This window comes from Condylura cristata, unplaced genomic scaffold (assembly GCF_000260355.1).
Source record: "Condylura cristata isolate star-nosed mole 26May11 unplaced genomic scaffold, ConCri1.0 scaffold00004, whole genome shotgun sequence".
In the NCBI taxonomy this organism is placed as follows: domain Eukaryota; kingdom Metazoa; phylum Chordata; class Mammalia; order Eulipotyphla; family Talpidae; genus Condylura; species Condylura cristata.
Genome location: NW_004567105.1, coordinates 58,498,989 through 58,521,390, shown reverse-complemented (window position 1 = coordinate 58,521,390; position 22,402 = coordinate 58,498,989). Strand labels below are relative to the sequence as shown.

Here is a 22,402-nt window from a genome sequence, read left to right as displayed (position 1 = left end):
GTCTCCTAGTGCAAAGCACAACTCAGACCAACATAATAGAAGAGTGTACCATAACAGAATATTGTCTGGACATGTAACCAGCCACAGCATCTCAGACACTAAGCAGACACATTACCGCCCGAGCAAGAGAAGTTATTCTTTGTACAGGGGCACTATGCAGTACAGGGACACTATGAACTGAACAAAGCCAAAGGCTAACCAAGGGAAGAAAGAAAATTACAAATGATCAAGCAGGCCCTTCTGGGAACAATGCACCACAGAAATAAAGTCAACCTCCAGAACCTGTAACATGGACACAGGATATCTCCACCTAACAGACAAAGAATTCAAAAAGGCCATAATGCAAACAAAAAGTTAACAGAAAATGCAGAAAGAGATAAGAATATAATCAATGAACTGAGGAAGAAAGTGAAGGAATTGGAGGATATCCAGAGATTAGCAGATAAGCTCAAGAATTCAGGGAAAAGTCATGAAAATAAAATGGAAGAAATGAATCAGAATGGAAGAATGAATCAGTACTCTCGAAGGTACAGACATAAAAAGAACCAAAGAAGAAAAGAAAAATAAAGAAAAAAGAATGAAGGAACACTTCAAGAAATACCTGACACCATGAAGAAAGGAAATATAAGAGTTATAAGAATCCTAGGTGAGGAGAGAGACAAAGAACCTGAGAAAGGTTTCAAGGAGATAATTGTAGAGAACTCCCCACGTATGAAGAAAGAAAAGACATATAGGAAGCTAGAACACTGAATTACCACAACAAAAGGAAAAGTATGGAAAGACACATAATAGTAAAATTTCCAAAGGTCCAGGATAAGAAAAAACAATTAAACTAATGAGGGTGAAGAAACAGATAACCTATAAAGGAAAACCAATTAGGCTAACATCAGTCTTGGGCAAGAAGAGAGTGGAGTGACATATTTAACAAACTCCAAGTCAACAAATGCCAACCAAGAATGTCCCACAAAGCTCTTCTTCCTCTATGAAGGAAAAATAAAAACCTTCTCAGAAAATCACTACTAAGCCCCCACTCCAAAAAACATTACAAGAAACTCTAAAGACAAAACCAACAAAGGAATGAAGAGTAAGAACAGAATAAGGTAAAGGATAGAATCACAGAAAGACAAAATGGCTAATACGGATGCCAATGTCTCAATATTAAATCTAAATGTAAATGGACTAAACTCATCAATAAAAAGACACAGAGTAGTAGGCTGTATTAAAAAACAGAACCCAACTTTTTGCTGCTTACAGGAAACATGTTTAACTAGAAAAGATAAACATAGATCGAAAGTAAAGGGTTAGAAGACAATCCTACAAGCAAATGGATCAAATAAGGTAGGAATAGTAGTAATTATCAGATAAAACAGAGTCCAAACTAAAAAAACATAATGTGGGCCCTCCTTGGTGGCACAGCGGGTTAAGTGTACCATTGAGAAGCTAAAGTCACTTCTGCACAAGTTTGATCCCCAGCCCCTGAGGTACAGTGACCTGCCTGCTGCTCCCCTCAGCAGTGTACTTCATCAGTTGGCCTGTTCTGCTCCCCACCCTTTCTCAGGTAAATCCTCTCACCTCCCCTGCACCTCTGGCCTGTACCCCAGTTCTGTATGCATAAACAAATCTTTAAAAATAACAATATAGTGACATAGATGGTCACATTATAATTAGGGCGACAATACATCAGGTAGACATAACACTCATCATCATATTCACCAAATGAAGGAGCATCAAAATATATCAATTATGATCATCTCTGAAAAAAGACATTAAAGAAAATACATATGTAGTAGGAAATTTCAACACACTACTCTCACAAATGGACAGGATTGATGCAACAAAAAATAAGGACACTAAAACTCTATAAGGACCTAGACCTCATGGGGTTAACAGATATCTATAGGATACTTCACACCCCTCCCCCCCCAAAAAAATCTGAGTGCACATTTTCTCAAATGCACATGGATAATTCTCTAGAATCAGTCACATACTGTTGATGTTTGTTGTAAGACAAATATCACCAGATAATACTAAGATCAAAATCATACCAACTATCTTCTCAATATAAAGGCATCAAACTAGACATACACTATGAGATGAAAGCAAGGAACCCTCTAATCTCATGGAGATTGAAACCTACACTTCTGGAAGATCATTGGATCAATGAAGAGCAAAGAAGAAATAAAAAAATACCTTGAGACCAACACAATCAGAACACAACTCTCTAGAATGTATGAGACATAATAAAAGATATAAAAGGGAGACAGATAGCAATGCAGGTTTACATAAAGAAACAAGAACTCAAAGAAACAGCCTAATTTCCCACCTTAAAGAACTGGAAAAAGAACAAAAACCCCAAAATAATAAAAATCAATCATGAATAGAAATTTAAAAAAAAAACCTGAACCATGAAGAAAACCAAAAGTTAGTTGTTTGAAAAAAATGAACAAAATGGACAAACCTCTAGCCAGGTCATGAAAAAAAAAAAATGGGAGAAAGCACAAATAAATAGGATTATAAATGAAAGAGGAGAAATTACAACATAGCAGAAATCAAAATAATCAGAGATTACTATGATCAGTTATATGCAAACAAGTTTCACAATCTCCAAGAGATGAACAAATTCCTAGAACTATATAATCATCCAAATCTAGAAGAAATAGAATACCTAAACAACTGCAGCTACATCAAATTAAAAAGCTTCTGTACAGTAAAAGAAGCATTAATCAAAATAGATAACCCTACTGATTGGGAAAAAAAGTTTGTACTAGATAAGGGACTGATCACAAAGATCTACAAAGAATTCACACAACTCAACAAAAACAAAGTTAAGCAAACAGTTAAAAATGGACAGAGCTAAAAAGATATTTCTCCAAGAAGGAAATGCAAATGGCCAACAGGCATATGAAAAAATGTTCAATCAGGGGAATGCAAATCTAAACCACAATGAGCTACCACCCTTACACCAGCAAATGTCACATATTAAAAAAAAGGAAACAACAAATGTTGACAAGGATGTGGAGAAAAAGCAACTCTCCTGCACTGCTGGTGGGAGTGCAAATTGGCCCAACCACTATGGAAAGCTGTGTGGAGGTTCCTCAAACTATTAAAAATGGAATTTCCATATGACCCAACAATTTCACTCCTAAGAATCTTCCCAAAGCACACAAAAACATTAATTCAAAAGTATACCTGTACCCCTGTTTACTACAGCACTATTTACAATAGGTAAGATATGGAAACAACCCAAATGCCCAAAAATAGATGACTGGATCAAGAAGATGTGGTGTATCTATCTATATATATTTACATATATAGATATATATATTCATGATATATATCTAGATGTATATATATATATGATCAAATACTATTCAGCAATCAAAAATGATAAGCTCATGCCATTCAACATGGATGGAGCCAGAAGAGATTATGCTCTGTAAAATAAACCAGAAGGGAAAAGAAAAATATTGGATGATTTCATTTGTAAGAGGAATGTAGGGGAACCAATAAGCAGGAAATAATCATTATAATAAATTAAAAAACAAAATTAACAGACAACTATTAATCAGAGACACTGAAGGAAGAGGAAACAAAAGAGGAGAAGGAATGTGTTCTTCCACAAGGGACTGTGTTGATGGTGCCTGGGTGAAATCAGTGGTGGGAATTTTACGGGACTACACCTAAGAGGAGAAAGCATGCATTATACAAAACGGAAGAATGAGGAAAATGTATATAAAATATCAGGAAAAAAATACCACAGTAATCAAAAGAAATGGGGTAGCAAAACAAAAATAAAAACAAATTTTAAAATAAAAATTAAATAAAATTAAAACCACAATTTTGTTAATAAAAGTAATAATCTCTAAGAAAAAGATAAACACATAGGCAAAGGAAAATATAAGAATATTATGATGACTTTATGCCAATAACTTTTATAATTAGGATGATATGGAGATAACTCTCAGGAAATAAAATATCAAAGATTACTCAAAAAAGACCACATACTCTAAATAGTTGTATGTCTCTACTAAAGAAATTGAAGTCATAATTTAAATTCCTCCCACAAAAAACTCTAGATTTCACTGGTAAAATGTAACAAGATGGAATATCACTAATTTAATAGAAAACAATCTCCAACTCATTTTATAAAGTCAGCATGATTCTCTTATCAAACCAAAGATGCAACAACAGAAATAAAGACCAAAGGCTATTCATCATGAACAAAAATGTAAAAACTTTTAACAAAATTTTAGCAAATTAAAGCTAGCAACATATAAAAAGTGTACTTTTTAACGAAATAGAGTTAATTCCAGGAATGCAAGGTTTGTTCAAGATTCAAAACTCAATCAATGTACATTACATTAATGACCAAAAAGAAAGCACATTATACAATTATCTTAATACAGAAAGCATTCGACATTTAAAACAACCTCTGTGTATTTAAGGAATAGATGAGGACTTTCTGATAAAGGCATCTAGGAAATACCTACTAACTTTGTAGTAAGTGAGGAAAGACTGACAGCTTTCCCTCTGAGCTCAGAATTCAATTATATTTTTAAATTGATTATTGATAGCTTTCAATTCCTACTCCTCCTCCTTCCCTCATACCTGGGGAAGTCAATAAGAACATTCATGACATTCCTACTCTTACTTTCAGTAGGGAAGTTCAAGGCATGTAAATTAAACTCACAAAGAAAGCTTCACCTTGGTTCCACTCCCCAACCATAATAAAACCGTAATAAAAACCAGAAACACTCAATGTTTCCTTCACTTCAAGCTATCCTGGAATGGGTATGCATGTTTATCTTGCTCTTCCCAAGAACCCATTATTTGAGTCATCAACCTTTCATAGCTTCTTGGTACATGTGTGGTTTCATCAGTGTCAACACTCAAACAAATTCTGTCTGGTAGTGAGGTTGATTCCACTCTCTGTGGGGCAATCATAAGACAAAACAATATGTACAAAAGCATCAGGAAATAGGAAATACTTAGGAGTAAATTTAACAAAGTAAGTTTAAGAAATATACGGAAAAGTATAAAACATTGTGGGTAGATATTGAAGATGAGCTAAATAGAATATGTATAGGAAGATCTAATGTTACGACGTCAATATTCCTTAAATTGATTTATAGGTCTGTAGAATTTGACAAGGTGACTTCGAAGTGAACATGGCAGCACAAAGGACATAGAAAAAGCTGTAGCACAGTCATACTAATACACCCAAAACAGCAATGAAAATGGAGGAACGACAACATGGATGAATCCTAAACATATATTCAAAATATAAAAAGCAGGTCCTCCCTTGGCCCTCCCTGGTGGCGCAGCGGGTTAAAGCACTGCACTGAGAAACTAAAGCCGCTCCCGCATGAGTTCAATTCCCGCCTGCCCCGGAGGTGACCACATGGTGTGGCAGACCTCTCCTGACCCGCCCGCTGCTCCCCTCAGCAGTGTACTTCGTCGATCTGCCTGTTCTGTTCCCCACTCTGTCTCTGGTGAAGCCTCTCACCGCCCCTGAGCCTCTGGCCTGTACCCCAGTTCTGTAAGTACAAATAAATAAATCTAAAAAAAAAAAAGCAGGTCCTCCCTGGTGGCGCAGTGGGTTAAAGCAGAGCACTAAGAAGCTAAAGCCACTTCAACATGAGTTCGATCTCTGCCCTGGAGGTGATCCACATGGCACGGCAGACCACTCCTGACCTGCCCACGGCTCTCCTCAGCAGTGTACTTTATCCATCTGCCTGTTCTGCTCCCCACTCTGTCTCTGGTGAAGCCTCTCACTGCCCCTGCACTTCTGGCCTGTACCCCAGTTCTGTATGCATAAATAAATATTTTTTAAAAGTATATAAAAAGCAAACTACTGGATAGTATGCCCTTAATTAGAACTGTATATATAATGCTAAAATATGGATTTGGTATATGTACCCAATATCAAAAATCTGAAACATGAAGCAAACAATGGCAGATTTAAAGTGAGAAATACACAGCTTTATAATAACAAAGACTTTAATACTCAGATTTCAATAATGGGTAAAATATCCAGGCAGAAAATCAATACAGGAGTCGAAGACTTGAATTTAACACTATAAAACAACTGGACTTAATATATATAAACAAAACTCCACCCAACAAAAGCAGAATGCACTTTTCAAGTGCACATGGAGCATTCTCTAAGATAGACCATATATTAGGTCACAAAACCATCCTTAGAGCATTTTAAAAAGTTGAATCATGTGACATATCTTCTGATCATAGTGAAATGAAACAAGTCAATAATAGAAAGAAAATTGGAAAATTCTCAAATAAATGAAAATGAAACACCATACTCTAAACAACAAATGTGTTGGGAAAGAAAGTACAAGGGAAATTAGAAAATACCTGAGAAAAAAGGAATACAAAACCAAAACATAACAAAATCTAAAGGATGCAATAAGAGCAATGTTGAGAGGGAAATTTAGGATTGCAAATGCATTCATTAAAAAAAGATACCAATTAATAGCTTAGCTTTTCATTTTAAGCAAACAGAAAAAGAAGAGCAGCCTAAATCCAAAACTAGCTGAAGGGAGGCAATAATAAAGACTTGAGATAAAGAACAGAAAAACAATACATAAAATCAAACTAAAAGTTGGATATTCAAAATAAATTGACAAACCTTTACGTGGGTGACTAAGAAAAATAGATAAGACACAATTAGAAATCAGAAATGAAAGTGTGTATATCTACTGATTTTACCAAAATTAAAAGGATTTTAAGAGTTGCTGTGAACTGCTCATCAACAAATTGGATAACCTAAACACTCCCAGAATCAAGAAACACACCCTGAATCCAGAAAAAATAGAAAATATAGATAGATCTATAACTAGTAAGAAGACAGTATCAGAAAACCATGCCACAAAGAAAAACACTGAGAAACATCCATTCTCCTGACTTCTACCCAAAATTCAAAGCATTAACATCAATGCTTCTCAAAATCTTACTAATCCAAAGATATTATTAGAAAACTACAGACCAATATATCTTGTGAATATTGGCACAAAAACTCAATAAAATAAATGAAAACTGAATTCATCAGCATATTGGAAAACACTATATACTATGACCATGTGGGATTTATATAAGAATGATTCAACATTTAAAAATCAATCAATACAATAAACCACATTAATAGAATGATAAAATTCAACATCCTGTTATGATCATAACACTCAGTAAATCAAGAATAGAAGAAAGCTTCCTGGTCACAACAAAGACCATAATTAAAAATCCCTCAACAAACATCATACTCAAGTAACAAGATGAAGAGATAAACTCTTCCCCTACAATCAGGACCATCAGGAGAATTGCCTACTTTTGCTACTCCTGTTTAATGCAGTACTGGAAGTTCTAGCCAGAGCAATTAAACAAGGAAAGGAAATAAGAGGCATTAAAATTTTAAAAGAAGCAAAAGTTCATGCAGATTACAACCAAGATGAAAAAATGTACAAAATGAAGAATGATGTAAATATGTATATATATATAATAAAAAGAAGAAAATTACCTTAAGAACCCTTAGAGATTACACACACACACACACACACACACACACAGAGCTATGCAAACTCACCAATGACTCGATAGCCAAAGGCATATGCAACAAAAGGAAAAAAAACAATCACAAAGTCAGTTGCACTTCTATATCACAGTGAAATTAAATAATCAATTCTACTTATAACATTATCAAAAAGAATAAAGTATTGTTACATTCCAACAGGAGTTCAAGAACTTGACACTAAACACTATAACACATTGCTGAAATTAAAGAATGCACAGAGAAAAAGAAAGACAACCCATATTCATGAATTGGAAGACTTTATATTGTTAAAATGACATACTACTCAATACTACTCAAAACTACAGATTCAATGCAATCATCCCAACGGTGTTTTTTGCAGAAGTATAAGAACAGCTAAAGTCATATGGAATCTCATGTGACCCCCAAATTACCAAAACAATCTGAAAAAGAATAACGTTCCTGATCTTACTAAAAAACTGCAGTAATTAAAGCAGTGTGGTGATGACATAATGACAGATATATAAGCCAGTGGAATACTACAGCAATCCCAGTACCACATAGATGGGTCATTTGATTTTGGCAAGGGTGCCCAGACTCCTACAGGGCAACCCCAGTATAAAATGGGTTAGCTTGACTCTAGGTTCTGACCAGTATGCTTAAAATGACACTCAACTGCAGGAACACACAAAAAGGTTAATAAAATGTTTATTTACAAAAAGGGAAATGAATAACTTGGGGAGGAACAGAAATACACTGGTGAATGTGTTCTACCAGTTCTGCTGAACTGGAACCCCAATAACACACTAAAAGGGGAGAAAAACCAAGGACCTCTGAGGCCCACATGTCTGGTTACATACCAGACATGGCTGCTTAACTCTACCCTCAGTTCCCAGCAATCCTCCCTTTGTTGTTGGGAAAATAAAAGTGGTAAAATAGTACAGTTGCTATGGAAAATAGTTTGGCAGTTCCTCAAATAGTTAAACACATAATTACCATATGACCCAGCATTATAATGCCACTCCTATGCATACACCCTAAAGGAATTGCACACAGGGACTCAAGCATGTCAAGTAGTGCATGCCAATAACTTGCAAATTATTGTGGCAGCATTATTTACAATAGCAAAAAGACAGAAATAACATACATGGCCATCAGATAAATGGATAAAGAAAATGTGGTATATATAGTGGAATAGCAGTAAGTCTTTAAGGAATGAGATTCTGACACAGGTCACAGCACAGATGAAACTTGAAGACATTAAGCTAAGTGAAGGACCCCGGACACATATATGATTCCACCTGTAGAAGGTAAATTCATAGAAACTGAAAGCCAACTAGAGAGTACCGGGTACTAGGGGGAGAAACAGGGAGTAATTATTTACTATGGACAAACTTCTGTTTGAGGTAATGAAAAGTTTTGGAAATGGATAGTGGTGATGGTTGTGCAACACAGTAAATGTTTTTAATGCCACCAAACTGTAAATTTACCAATCCTAAAATGGTGAGTCTGATTTTATGTAAAATTAACCACAATTTAAAAAAAAATCACGTTTGTGCAACTGGATGGTCACATGCAATACATTCTGGATATTAAGTGATTCAACCTATGAGTGAGTAAGCTAAAAAGAAAATTCAGAGGGGCTGTCACCTCAGAGCAGGGAGGTAAAACCCAGGAATCCTCACTGGCACGTGCCATGTTTTCATTCTAATCTAGGTGTCAGATTCACATACAGTTGCTGTATAATTAGTTTTAGACAAGTTGGAGATAACTGATGATAATCAAAGACAGAGCACGGGCAACTTCCCAGGAGGCACTAGGCCCACTGGGAAATGAATGCACAACCCTCATAGGGTAGAGGCTGCTGCTTACCTCGCTTACCCTCAGGTCCCCAAGCCCCTATCACTACTTTTCCTCCAACAAACTTAGCATGGAGGTTCTGCATCTGGCCTTAAAGGAGGGACGGCTCTCTCTCATGCTTAGGCGGGATAGGGCTGGGCAGGGGTGGACTAAGTAGGGGATTTTCTGTTGGACCCTGATGAGAGGCAACTCTCTCCAGCTTCTCTGCCTCCCCCTGCCCCACACACCCCAGACACACACACCCTCCACCCTGCCAACCCCCATTCTAGGATTTGCTGAATTAGAAACAGGAGAGCTCAGGGAGGGCTTGTCCACTCTTACTTTGCCTTTTCTGGGACACATGAGGCTCCAGCTTTCCATCCCATACCATGGCAAGGCTGGGTAGGGTTCTCTCTTCTCCTTGGGCAATCCTGGTGTCTAGACCCTCCCCCTCCCATGGGGAGGCTCCCAACTCAGGCAATGTTTCCCTGTTCCTGAGACCTTCCTGAGGAACTTCTCCTTCTACCCTTACAGAAGGGTGTTTGGGCTGGGCTGAGCAGGGAAGCTCCTGGCTCTCAGGGGCTCACAGAGTCAGAAAGTGGCAGGACCTGCATGCAATGTGTGCATCTGGCATAATGCATGCATTTGGCTCAAGAAGAAGGGTTCTGCTCCCTAAAAGGAGATCTATGGGACAGGGACTCCTAACCCCTAGCTCAGTGACTTCTCAGGTACCCAGATTGGGGAAACAGCGCTTCCCACTTCCTTGCTGTCTGGGTAGAAGAGGAGTTCCCTGCATTAGCAGTGTGAGAATGAGGGGAGGTTTGGGTAGGAATCAGACACAGGATAGTGTGTGTTTTCATTTCAGTGTTGTCATACAGGGCAATCCTGTATGGATGAGGGCTGAAGTCTGGGGTGGCATCCAAGGATTCCTTCTGACTTGGCAGTCTTGTATCTCTGACCTACCCCTTTCCTAGGACCAACCTTGGCTGGGCCCAAGCTCTGAGCAGAAGGGGCTCAGTAAGTCAGTGGGCATGGGGGGAGAGGAGAATTCCACCTGCTCTGTCTCTGCCTTTGATCAATTTAGGCCCCCACAAATGCCAGTGATTGATAGAGCAGATGGGTCAAGTGGAAAGTTGATGTTAATAAGGAGTAACCAAGTGGGGGCCCCGCCATTCTGTGTATTGCTAGTGGCTTTCATCACCATAGTTCTTTGAAGCAATAAACAATTCTCACTTAAGATTCTAAAACTAGTTGGTGAAGGCTGGTATTGGAAAATCTGCCAAATTTTGTGGTCAGAATTGCTTGTATGACAAGACAGATTTCCAGATTTTGAGCTTGTGACCAATTGCACAAATTTGATGATTTTGGTGGAGTCATGTTTCAAAAGAATTGTGACCAGAATAAAATGCTTATGCACCATTCCAGGACTGCCTCCAGAGCTGCACAGCTGGAGAATTGACAGTGAAAGGATCTCTGGACAGGCTTCTTTACCATATCTTGGCCTGAATAGGCATGTGTACATGTGTGTCCACATGTGTATTACTTCCTATTTAGCTTTTGGTCAGTGCAATGTTCTTGGCTTAGGTGAGACCCTTTGAGTCACTGAAGTCTGGCTTTCATCAGTCACCCAAGAAGAGGTAACACAACTCTGGGGAGGGGCTGAGCAATCTCAGCTAGGGCCTGCATGCAGAATGATGCCCAAGCTTGCTTCACTGAGAAGCTCAGGCTGGAGCATGGCCATCGGCAAATAATGACTCTGCTTTGGGCACAGCTGAGAAGCATGTAAACCCTTCCAGAAGGTAATGGGTTCATCAGGATTTTAAAGGAATGGCCCTTTGTCTCAAGCAATCCTACTTCTAGAATTTAGCTAGCACAGAGCTCTGCATAACTATGAAAAAAACAGCACAGATGTGTGTCCCCTAATTGTTTATGCTGGTAGAAATAATAAAAAGGTATTCAGTAAAAAAATGAGTCCATCTAACGGGGGGGGGGGGGGGGTTGGGGGGGGAAGTGCACGGGATTATGGTGATGGCACACGGGTGACTTGGTGATGGGAAACCTGCGGGGATTACAATTGAGATGGGGAAAATATGTACAAAATGATGTAAAAATAAACTGTTATAAAAAAAATGCAAGGGAACTTTTGAGATTGGTAAGACTATTCAATTGATATATTGACACAAGCTATGCGACGGCTATCGTCTGACAGATTCCGGGTAGCTCGGGAAAAGCTCTGAAAGATCAGACTTTCCATGCTAACTTGTGTTATGACCTCCCTTTTTTGTATAATCGTAATATCAAAATATTCTGAGCAACTTTCAGCCTACAATTGGATTGCCTCAGCTGCATAAGGCCTGCCTGCCCTGACAAGCAAGCACTACAATTTCTCACCAGGGTGAGAAATTCCTCTGAAGTCAAAAGTGACTTAACAACTGGCTGATCAATAAAAACAAAAGGGCTGTTTCTGCAAAGTCTCTCACTGCTGGACTGAGGAAAACCCAAATCTTATTCTGCTATCTCACCTAGCCTCCTATTCAGCGTCTACAGAATTACTCAAACTTCCTACTGTCTGGCTTTAGATATGGAAATTCATCCAGGTTGCCTATTTTAGAGCTAGTCAAGTTTTTTACCTGCTACACTTCAAAGCAATCCACAAAAGTCTTTCTGGCTAGTCTTTCAGGATTCTACTATCTAGTCTTTAGATAAGGAAATTCACCTAAGTCTCCTATTCAGAGCAAATTATGCCTAGACCTCAAGGAAACTTACTTAAAACCTTTTAGCAAGCTTCTTCAAAGTAGAAAAACTTACTTGAAACCTTTTAGCAAGTTTCTTGATTAGCAAGAAATTTCCTATTCCTGAGACCCCAGACCATTTTCTTAGAAAAAAGGTGATTGTGATCTTAACCTCTTTCGTATGCTAATGCCCCTGCCTGCTGGAAATGTATAAAATAAACCTCTGCTAAAGGCAGAGCAGGAAGATTTGCACCCAACTCCGACTCCAGGTCTTCCTCACTCCCACTCCTCTCCCCCTCTTGGAATCTCTGCAAGCCGACGCCTTCCCATCTTAGGGTCCTGCCTGTGTTGCCTCCAGACACCTCAAAAGTTGGAGCTGGTCTCCGACAATATATAACACTGTAAAGATGGCTACATGAAAAAAAAAAAAAAGTGAGTCTATCTACATGAGGGACCCTGTGAACTCGTGTGAACAGCACTCAAAGCCTTATCACCTTAGACAAGGCCTGATGACCCAGCACAAAGTTCAGCTACTCTTGAGCATCAGGGTCCTCAGTACCTCAAAACCACAATATCAACCCTGGCTACTTAGCCTTCACACCTGTCACTATACCCCTGGGCCATGGTGGTGACAATGGTCCTGAGCGAGAACACTCATTCTCACCTCACCTGTCTGCAGGTTGCTCTCAGTGGAGGACTGGAAGCATGTTACCTGCTTTTGACCTGGTCTTCTAGTCCCAACTTTGACCTGTGATCTCTGTGAGACCTCTGACAAAGTTCTCAATCATCTCACCCTATATCTGTATGAGTAATATGAACAATTCCCTGTAGCTGCATTTGTCTGATCAATCTATTAAGCCACAGAACCAAACTGACTCATCACCATTGTAATAATAATGAGGGGCAGCTACCCCTGGGTTATCACATTTAATCTTCCAAGAACCTGGGTTTGGGTCTTGCCATCACCACCTGTCCCATGTCAAACAGAAACAACCTCAAGAGGTCAAACGCCTACTCCACTTCAGGTTGGATGCAAGGACACATCCCACCACAGGCCCAACCTACAGCGCCAGGTCACGTGAGCCAAGAGTCACGCTCAGCACGTGTCGGGGCACAAAGCACCGGGCACGCACACCAGGCTGCGGGAGTAAGAGGTGGCACAGGTTCAGCCACTCTCCTGCAGCCTGACAAAGCCCTCCCAATGGTCAGCTGCTGAGGCTGATGGGAGGCTGGTCCTCTGTAACGCCGGTGTCCAGACACCTCAGGGGGATGGACGTGCACATGGCCTACGGCTCCCACTTGGGCCATCTGCGATATAGACGATGAGCTCGTCTGTCGGTGCCAGGTGTCAGTCACTGGGTAGGTAAGTCAAAATCCACTGTCAGTACACTTTACTATGTGTGCTACAGCTCAATTTTTGGAAAATTTTTTTAGAAAAGGCATTTTCTTCAAAAGTAAAAGTTTTCCTTCCTGTGAGTCTCATCTCCTACATATTGGTACACAATAAACAAATGAATCAGAAGTCCTCTTCTTTTGAAATAGGTTATCATTTTCTGTTGCACAGATGACTTGGGTTGTTCCGGCAGCACCCACTTGCCCCCAAACCTTGCTGGTGTGGTCACTGATGATGGGGGGGGGGGGAGGTGTGGAGCAGGGCACAGAGTGGTCAGGATATATCTCAGACTACCAAGAAAGCCCTGACTCTGATGCCACACCAAAGCCAGGCTTTTGGTCCCAGCTCTGGGCTTCTTGCTGATAATGTGGGTGCCTCTGATGTCTGCTGCACCTTGGAAGTGAGTCTGTTCTCCCTCTTCCTCTTTGCTGCCTCACAGCACCCTTTGGCACCTTGGGCCCTACAGGTCAGGCATCTGCCCTCTGTACACAGTCCCTAGTGTCTACCCTCCTTTCAAGGCAGTCTCCACCAAAAGCAGAATGCAAGGCAGGAAAATCTAGCATCCAAACAACCCAGAGGGCTTGGGTTTGCCTGACATTTCTCACCCAGGCAAGCTGTGGGTTAAATTTTAGCAGGTGGTACACATATGAGAGGTGCTGAGGTTGCTGCTGGAGAGCAGATGCAGAGGGGATGCTAATCTATTTCCCTAAAGCCCCCCTCAGAATCAGTCACCTGATTGATGATTGGATAGGGAGGTAGGAACATCCCAGGTTGCCGAGAAAGAGGGGCTCCCCTGCAGACATGAGTTCCCCTATACTTGTGGGCTGCACCATGCCTGGGAGAATGGGCTCCAGCACAGGGAAGGCCCCCAGTGAAAGTGGGGACATGGAGGGTATCTCCCATGGATGCTGCTATGTCAGAGCTGAAGCCCAAGGAGGGCAGAAGAAACAAAAGATCCTGGTGCCTTGGTTCCTATGCAGTACCAATGCAACACTAGAAACACTAGAACTTCCTTCTCTAATGGTACTGAAGGTCCTTTTGGGACTGGACAGAGTTGGGGAGACAAGAAAATTAGCAAACTAGAGGCCACAGGTTACCAAAATTTTCAATGGCAGGGCCTGCTCATGAAGTGGTAACCACACTTGCCTACTTACAGTCAGCACTGCAGGGAGCTCAGGACTCCCAAAGCGAAGCATGCAGCAGGCACTCAATGAGTGCAGGTTTCATGACTAGTATAAGAAAATATGTTGCTCACTTCGAGAGAGAAGCAAGACACAGAAATGAGCACAGACCAGTGATGATTTATCTATAATAGGCAGAGCTGGCACTGAAGATTCTGCCACTCGCAACAACTCTTGGACACCTGTCTGGATCAGGGCCACCATCTCTGTGTAGGCCCCACCCCTCACAGTCTCAGCCCCGCATCATATTGGTGGCCTCAAAATAAAGGGGAGCCCAGAACCATCAGTGTCCTCTTGGGCCTCCCCCAAGTAATTCTATTCACAGGTGACAATAAAACAAACAACTCCTTCAAGTTGAGACAGGGGTCAGAGTAGGAAAGCACAACTCTTGACTATGGAAAACAGAACTTTTTGAACCAGAAAGTTTCTGCCAGAATCTGCCCACATATTCAGAGGAAATTGAAAGGTCAGAGGAACATGTGAAAGGACACCCAGGAACACCACTAACAGTATACAGGTGAGGGGAAATTCCAGACATTTCTTCAGTAACAAATCAAGTGAAATGGAAGACAGTGAGAGGTGGGGGAAATCTGTCTATCATGAGAAATAATGTGGGTCTTATTTAGATCCTGAGAATTTGACTGGACATGTAAGGTTTTATGATATCACTTTGTGTTTGTCAAATATGATAATAGCTAATTTTTAAAGTGATTATTAAATTGACCAAAAAAAAAAAAAAGGAAAGAAACTTAGGATTTGGTTAAAAAATAACTGTAGGGGAGCAGGTGAAACAACCATCCCCAAGGAGTGCTGCTGAAGTTATGTGGTAAGAATGTGGCTTTTGTTCTTTGTCTTAAATCTCAAACATCCCCATTAAAAGAAAGAGTTGGGGAGAATTGTGTTTGGAGGTGCCCTACATGGAGAGGCAGGTCTAGTCTGAGGGGTTTCAAAGCATTCCACAGGAAAGCAGCATATTCTGCAAATGCTTATTGCCATCTTTCAAGTACACTTTTAAATGGTTTTTCAAATATCAGTTAAAAACACCCACCTCACACGCCAATGTGACAGGATTCAGTGCAATCTGTGACCTGGGCCAACCCACACTGTTCGTGATTGTCTGTGAATGATAAGGACAGAAACTAAAGTCAGAAACTTAACAGCAACTTGACACAGCAACTTTATGTCTGCTGAATCTCATTAGATAAGGGCTTTAGTTTTATGTATCTTCCTTTTCATTATCTCGATTTTTTAAAATCTTTTTTCCATTGCCCTACAAGAGACTAAAAAAAAAAAAAAAGAAAGAAAGAAAAAGACCCTTCACCACAGAGTATCTGAGGAGCACTGTAATACACTGAATGTGAATCCCTGGGACACGGAAGCCCACCTGCTGGGTGGTCTGTCAGAGACCCCAGAACAAAGCTTCCCTATCTACCATCTGGGCAGCAACTCCAGCACTTTCTTTAAGCACCACACTGACTAGAGAGTAGCTATACTAGTCCATGTTCAACCAGGCACTACAGAGGATAGGGTCACATTCCTCCAAAGGCCAGCAAGGCCCAGGAGGAGGTGTTGAACACCTGTGCTGTTGAGAGACCATCATCAGCTATGAGGTGACCAGATCACACCCCACAGTGCATGCACACTCTCCTTCAAACCCCCCACAGGGATGAGAGCATTATAGTTAGTCAGACTCCAACTTTGGATTCCTTTTTTCACTACAGGTCTTAAGACAGGAAAGTGAACAGCTTAAAAACTCCCATGTCTGATGATTTGGTGATGGGAAACCCAAGGGGATTGCAACTGAGATGGAAAAATGCAGAGAAATATGTAAAAATAAACTATTATAAAATTAAAAAAAAAAACCTCCCATGTCCTTCAAAACAGCCCAAATGCTCAAAAGTAGATGACTGGATTAAAAAGATGCGGTACATATACACAATGGAGTATTACTCAGCAACCAAAAAAATAAATAAACACATGCCTTTTGCAGCAACATGGATGGAGCTGGAAGGGCTCATGCTTAGTGAAATAAGCCAGAAAGAAAAGGAAAAATACCAGATGGTTTCATTCATAGCAGGAGTATAAAGTACCAGGGGAGAAAATAATAATAATAATGAACAACTATATACCAGAGACATTTTATGGGCATGGAGTTTGGGGAATGGGATCAAAAATGGGGAGGGGGGAAGTACATTGACTATGTTGATGGCACACGGGTGATTTGGTGATGGGAAGCCCACAGGGATTACAACTGGGACGGAAAAAGGCACAAAATGATGTAAAAGTAAACTATTATATATATATATATATATTTTTTAAGATTTATTTATTTATACATATGGAACTGGAGTACAGGCCAGAGATGCGGATGGTGAGAGGCTTCACCAGAGACAGAGTGGGGAGCAGAACAGGCAGATCGATGAAGTACACTGCTGAGGGGAGCAGAGGGCAGGTCAGGAGAAGTCTGCCTCACCCTGTGGATTTCCTCCAGGGCAGGCAGGAATCGAATTCATGCGGGAGTGGCTTTAGCTTCTTAGGGCTGTGCTTTAACCTGCTGTGCCACCAGGGAGGGCCCACTATTATATTATTAAAAAAAAAAAAAAAACTCCCATGTCTTCCTTGTGTCAACTTCAAATGACTATCACTGAACTAAAGTGCAGGAGTAAGATGGAAACCACCACCCATGGACCCTGGTTTCAGGAGTATGTATACACAGCTATTCTATGATATGCAAAAAAATAAAGCATAAATATGAGTTTATAAAGTAAGTCACCATTGCCTGTGTCTGTTTTATACACTGAGATTCCAAGTTTCACTACTTTAAAAAGGACATAGAAGGAGGAGGTGGTCAGATCCGTCCCCAACCCTGTCACTACCCACGGGTCAGCAACTTTGGCAGATGGGGACAGAGTGGCCCATTTCATAGGTTTGTTCACTGGGCAGAAGGAAATAGGAGCTGAAAGCATGATACAAGGAGTTAAAAGTGGAAATCAAAGAGCATGAAGTAATTTTAACAAGTTCACAGCAGAGTATGGGTTCCATCCTCACATCCCCTCACTCATCCTGTCACTTTCTCCTTTAAGTGTGGAGAGTAAAGCTGCAACTATGATGAATGATAAAGTTACTGATAACAGATTAGTTAAAGTATCATCAGTCAAAAGTAGATCACCACCCTGCTACCTGTGCCCAGCACAGTGCACGCCGCTCTCCCTATGAGATCTCTAGTAGCCCTCGCTGCAGCCCGAGCCAACGCCATCACCTGCTGACCAGGTGGACTTTCAGAGAGCCCAGTCCTTGCCTCTTCTACATTCTAGACTTTCTTTGAGACCCCAAGGTGACAACACATGGAAACAACACAAGTACACACAGGTTGTGCTTCATGATTTTATTCTAGGAACTGGCAGTAGTAGTAGCAATATGGAGTTAATACTGTGGCCACATCTATGGGCTTCCCTGGGCCAGCCTCTCCTCACTGGAGCAGAGAAAATGCTTATAGTTGTGTGGGCTTCCTCAGAACAGTATGGTGTAAGCCCTCTGCAGGGGCTTGAGGCACTACTACTTACTCTGTGAAGCTCAACCAGTTGGAGCAGAGTGTAGAGGGGAAGGAGAGGGTAGTCCAGAGGGCAGGGGTGCTCCCAATGGCCCCCTCTCCCAGCTTGGGCAGGCCGCTGGGCCCTGGGAAGCAGCCAGAAACAAAACGGCTTGCTCTTCATGAGACAATGAGTCCACTGTTGACTGGCTGGGGCCTTGATTAATATTTGCAAAAGGAATGAAGTGGAAAATTCCACCTGTGTGGGTGGAGACTGAGCCTGGGACATGTCAGCAACCCCAGTGGCCTTGTTCTCTCAGGGATGGATCAGTGGAGAAACAAAGGTCTGACTGATAAAAGTGATAGAACCTGAGGGTGTCACTGAACTTGGGTACAAAGGAATTTCCTTATTTGGCTTATAGATATCAATTTGCTTTTTTATTGCATCCCTGCCTCTAAATTTGCACAGCACCTTTAAATCCTTCAACTTTCTTCAGTCCCTCAAAATAGCCTTGCCAGGCTGACTGATGTCAGTCCCATATTATGGACAGAGAAACTGAGACCCAAAAGACCAAGAGCCTCACCCAAGGCCAGCAGCTGGTGAATGAGGCAGGTGATCTGGAGCCCTGCCACCTTTGCCCCATAGCACAGAGCCTAATCCAGGAGGCTTGGGGTCAGAGAACATGAGTGGAGCACTAGTACCTGAGGAGGAAGAGAAGGAAGCCCCCATCAATCCTCCTGGCTGGGCAGGCGTGGTGCCAGGCTTGGAGAAAGGTATGCATTCATTCATTCATTCATTCAAGCATTTGATGAAGGGCTCCTAAATACCAGAACATGCAGGTATACCTCATGGTGAGGCCTTTGGGAACCCAGACCTGGCACAATCTGTGACTGAAGGGGGAAAGTCAGAGTATCTCCAAAGGTCGCTTCCCTCGCTGACTAATCTCACCACATTTACCATTGCCATTAACCCATCTCTTCCCTCCAGATTGTTTTTTTTAAAAAGATTTACTTATTTATTCATACAGAACTGGGGTAAAGCCAGAGATGTGGAGGGTGAGAGGATTCACCAGGGACAGAGTGGGGAGCAGAACAGGCAGATTGATGAAGTACACTGCTGAGGGGAGCAGCGGGCGGGTCAGGAGAGGTGTGCTGAGCCTGTGGATCACCTTCGGGGCAGGCGGGGATTGAACTCGTGCGGAAGTGGCTTAAGCTTCTCAGTGCAATGCTTTAACCCGCTGCACCACCAGGGAGGGCCAGATTTTTTTTTTTTTAAGATTTATTTATGCTTACAGAACTGAGGTACAGGCCAGAGGTGTGGTGGGTGAGAAGATTCACCAGACAGTGTGGGGAGCAGAACAGGCAGATCTACTGAAATACACTGCTGAGGGGAGCAGTGGGCGAGTCAGGAGAGGTCTGCCACACCATGTGGGACAGCTTCCTGGTGGGGGATCGAACTTGTGCTGCAGCGGCTGCAGAGAGCTGCGCCACCAGGGAGAGCCCTCTTCCCTCCAGTTTTATAGAAAAAGTGTCCCTGTCTCCAGTTTATAAAACCACAAGATCACTGGGCTTGGGCACTCAAACATACAGTGTCCCTTCTAGCAGGCAAGCTTGGACCTCCTCAACAAGGCAGGGAGGGACTCTTTTGGGATCACCCCTCCTCCAGATAAAGAGCCCCAGGACAGAGAGGTGCATCTTGTCCCCCTACAGTGCACATCAGCTGTGGCTAATCTCTTAGCGCCCATCCTCTCTAGTGCTGTCTGCAAAGTTGGCTGGGGCATTATTCCCTTCCCCGAAATCCCAGAGAACCAGGGCCAAGGCAGAGCCCTCTCTGTGCCCACACCCTCCCCCAACTGTGAACCCAGGGTCATGGAGAGGGGAAAGTCATTCAGACCAAGCCAACACCCTGCCCAGGCTCCTTCCTTTCACTCCTCCTACTCGCAAGCTCATGTGGTGGCCTCCATACCACTCTCACCTCACCCTTCTTCTCCTTTGCCACCATCTGTCCTAGAGAGAGCACCTCTTCAGACTCTTTCTTAAAACAAAATCACCTCCACTCCCATCTCTGAACTCACTTCCTCTCAAGTCCATCTTGCGCCCTTTTGTCAATTGCTATCAGCTCAAACCAGGGACCTGTCACAGCCAGGCCACTCCTGGCAGGTCTGCTCACCCCTGTCACTGGTCCCTCATTTCTGAGTTTTTCTGATGTAGTGCCTCCCAGCCCTCACCTCCCTGAAACTCTCCTCCCCCAGGTCCAATCCTCCTTCCTTCTCAATGACCCCTAAAGATGTCTGACTCCTAAGTCCTGTCTCCAAGCCTACCCTCTGCATCTGATTGTCCCAATGCCCTCACATGCCATATTTCCAAGCTCCCACAGCAGCCTCTGTTTAGTGCTCAGCTATTAAGCCAGGACGCTACCCCCTGGGGCCAGCAGGCACATTGCAGTGAATGCATTGTGTTGAGCAACTCCCTCTTTGCTGGTCTTGGAGGGGCTAGCCCCGTTACACAGATGGCCTTTCTAAATCTGAAAGCTGGCTACTACCTAAACTCACTGCTTGGCACCAAGGGACAAAGTTCATGACCCTGAGCTGGCCGACCAGGCTATATCCATCTGCACTTCCCCTGTAGGGTGAGCACACATGTCCTTGACCATAATCTCACTGCACTCATCTTCAGTCCAAGAGCACCCATCAGCCATCACGCGTGAGTTGTTCACCTTTGTACCAGAGAACTGGCACTCTGTAGATGTTTGCTGAAAGGCAACTATTAGAGCCCTGTGACCAGGGCTAAAATCAATTCAGAGCTTTTGAAAAGAGGGCCTTGCCCTCCCCCCCCCCCCCCCCCCCGCAGGGGTGAATTAATCTCAGCTGAGTAACAGTGCTTGACCAAGCTCCTGAAAATACCACCTGCAACCCATTATTAATGTATGCCAGAGCCCCCAGTTGACCTGGAGGCTGGGCTGTGCTCCATGTAGGCCCAAATCTAAACCTGCAGGTGGGGCAGGCCTCACACAGTAGGGCCTCAGAAGAAAACAGTCACTTGATTAAGTACAACTTCTCACCAGCTCATAACTCCATTCATTAAGTGCTTCACCCCTCTCAAGCCTTGGTCTTCTTCTTGAGAATGAAGCTAACTCGGCCTAGGAGTTTAAATGACCTTGAGTTGCTCACCCCAACTTTGTTCTTTGCAGAGTTTCAAACTCTGTGACTCCACCGCCCAGTTGATTTTTATTAACCTTCCCCAAAACCACTGGGTGGGTCTTCAAAGAATGGCCCCAGAGAGGACTTTTTAAATGCAGACCCAAGATCCTTAGTCATGAGGGGTCTGTCCTAATCTCCCGGTAAACCCAGATTTTGCCTCTGAGGCATCTCTGAGAGATCTTGGACTCAGTGAAACTTAAGAAGCTCAGCTCCAAACTTAACACAGCTTAAGGTTTTCGCTGGGCCCCAAGTGTTAGTGTTAAGCCTCATTTTACAGAAAAACACATTCACCGGGAAACCTGGGGAAAGAGGGAACTTTCTACTTTTCTAACAACACATACTTTTTGCGGAAAAACTCTCCCAAGAGCGCAGTGAGACTTCTGCTGCTCGAGTCGGGCTCCTTTTGTATCCCGAGATTCGGCGGTTGCAGAAAGTGGGGTCCCAGCCTCGGCGTCCAGCCGGGGCTCTCCCAACCTGGCCCGAAGCTGCCTGGAGCTCTGGCGCTGCGAGCCGGACCCCGCAGGACCGCTGTGAGAGGGTCGGCACACGCTCGGGGTGCGTTCCCCGCTACTCACCCTCGGTAGTTCCGCCAACGAGCAGGACAGACTCGGCTGCGGCCGACTAGGAGCTGGGAAGGGGCGGGGCGGAGCGGGCGGGAGCAAGAGGAGCAGCGGCCTGACCCGAACATTAACTGGCGGCGCCCGCGCACCGCGCGCTCTTTGTGGCGGAGAAGGGAACCGCGGGCGCTCGGACCCGGTCTTCTCTAGGAAAGGGCGGAGACCGGGCAGCTGGGCTGGAGGGCCGGGCTCGGGCGGGCGGGGCGCGTGCAGCGCGAGGGCGTCCGTGCACCAGGCTCGCGGCACACACCTGGGCGCGGGGTCCGCGCGCTCGGCGGCCTCTGTTGCGCTGCCTGCGGAGGGTCTCGGGCTGCTCGACCCGGCCGGTTCCTCCGAGGCCCTGCAAGCTACAGTACTTCCACGGTCCC

General features: G+C 43.0%; 1 protein-coding gene across 1 annotated transcript in view; it reads right to left on the bottom strand.

The window, feature by feature from the left end:
* CHDH (choline dehydrogenase) overlaps window positions 1–22,030 on the bottom strand; it is a 34,062-nt gene extending 12,032 nt beyond the window's left edge. The window contains exons 1-2 of the mRNA XM_012735052.1: window positions 21,993–22,030; window positions 15,737–15,805 (exon numbers count right to left, since the gene is read on the bottom strand). The gene's annotated coding sequence lies outside the window, so the exon portion shown is untranslated. The remainder of the gene's footprint in view (window positions 1–15,736; window positions 15,806–21,992) is intronic.
* Window positions 22,031–22,402: the final 372 nt, after the last annotated feature.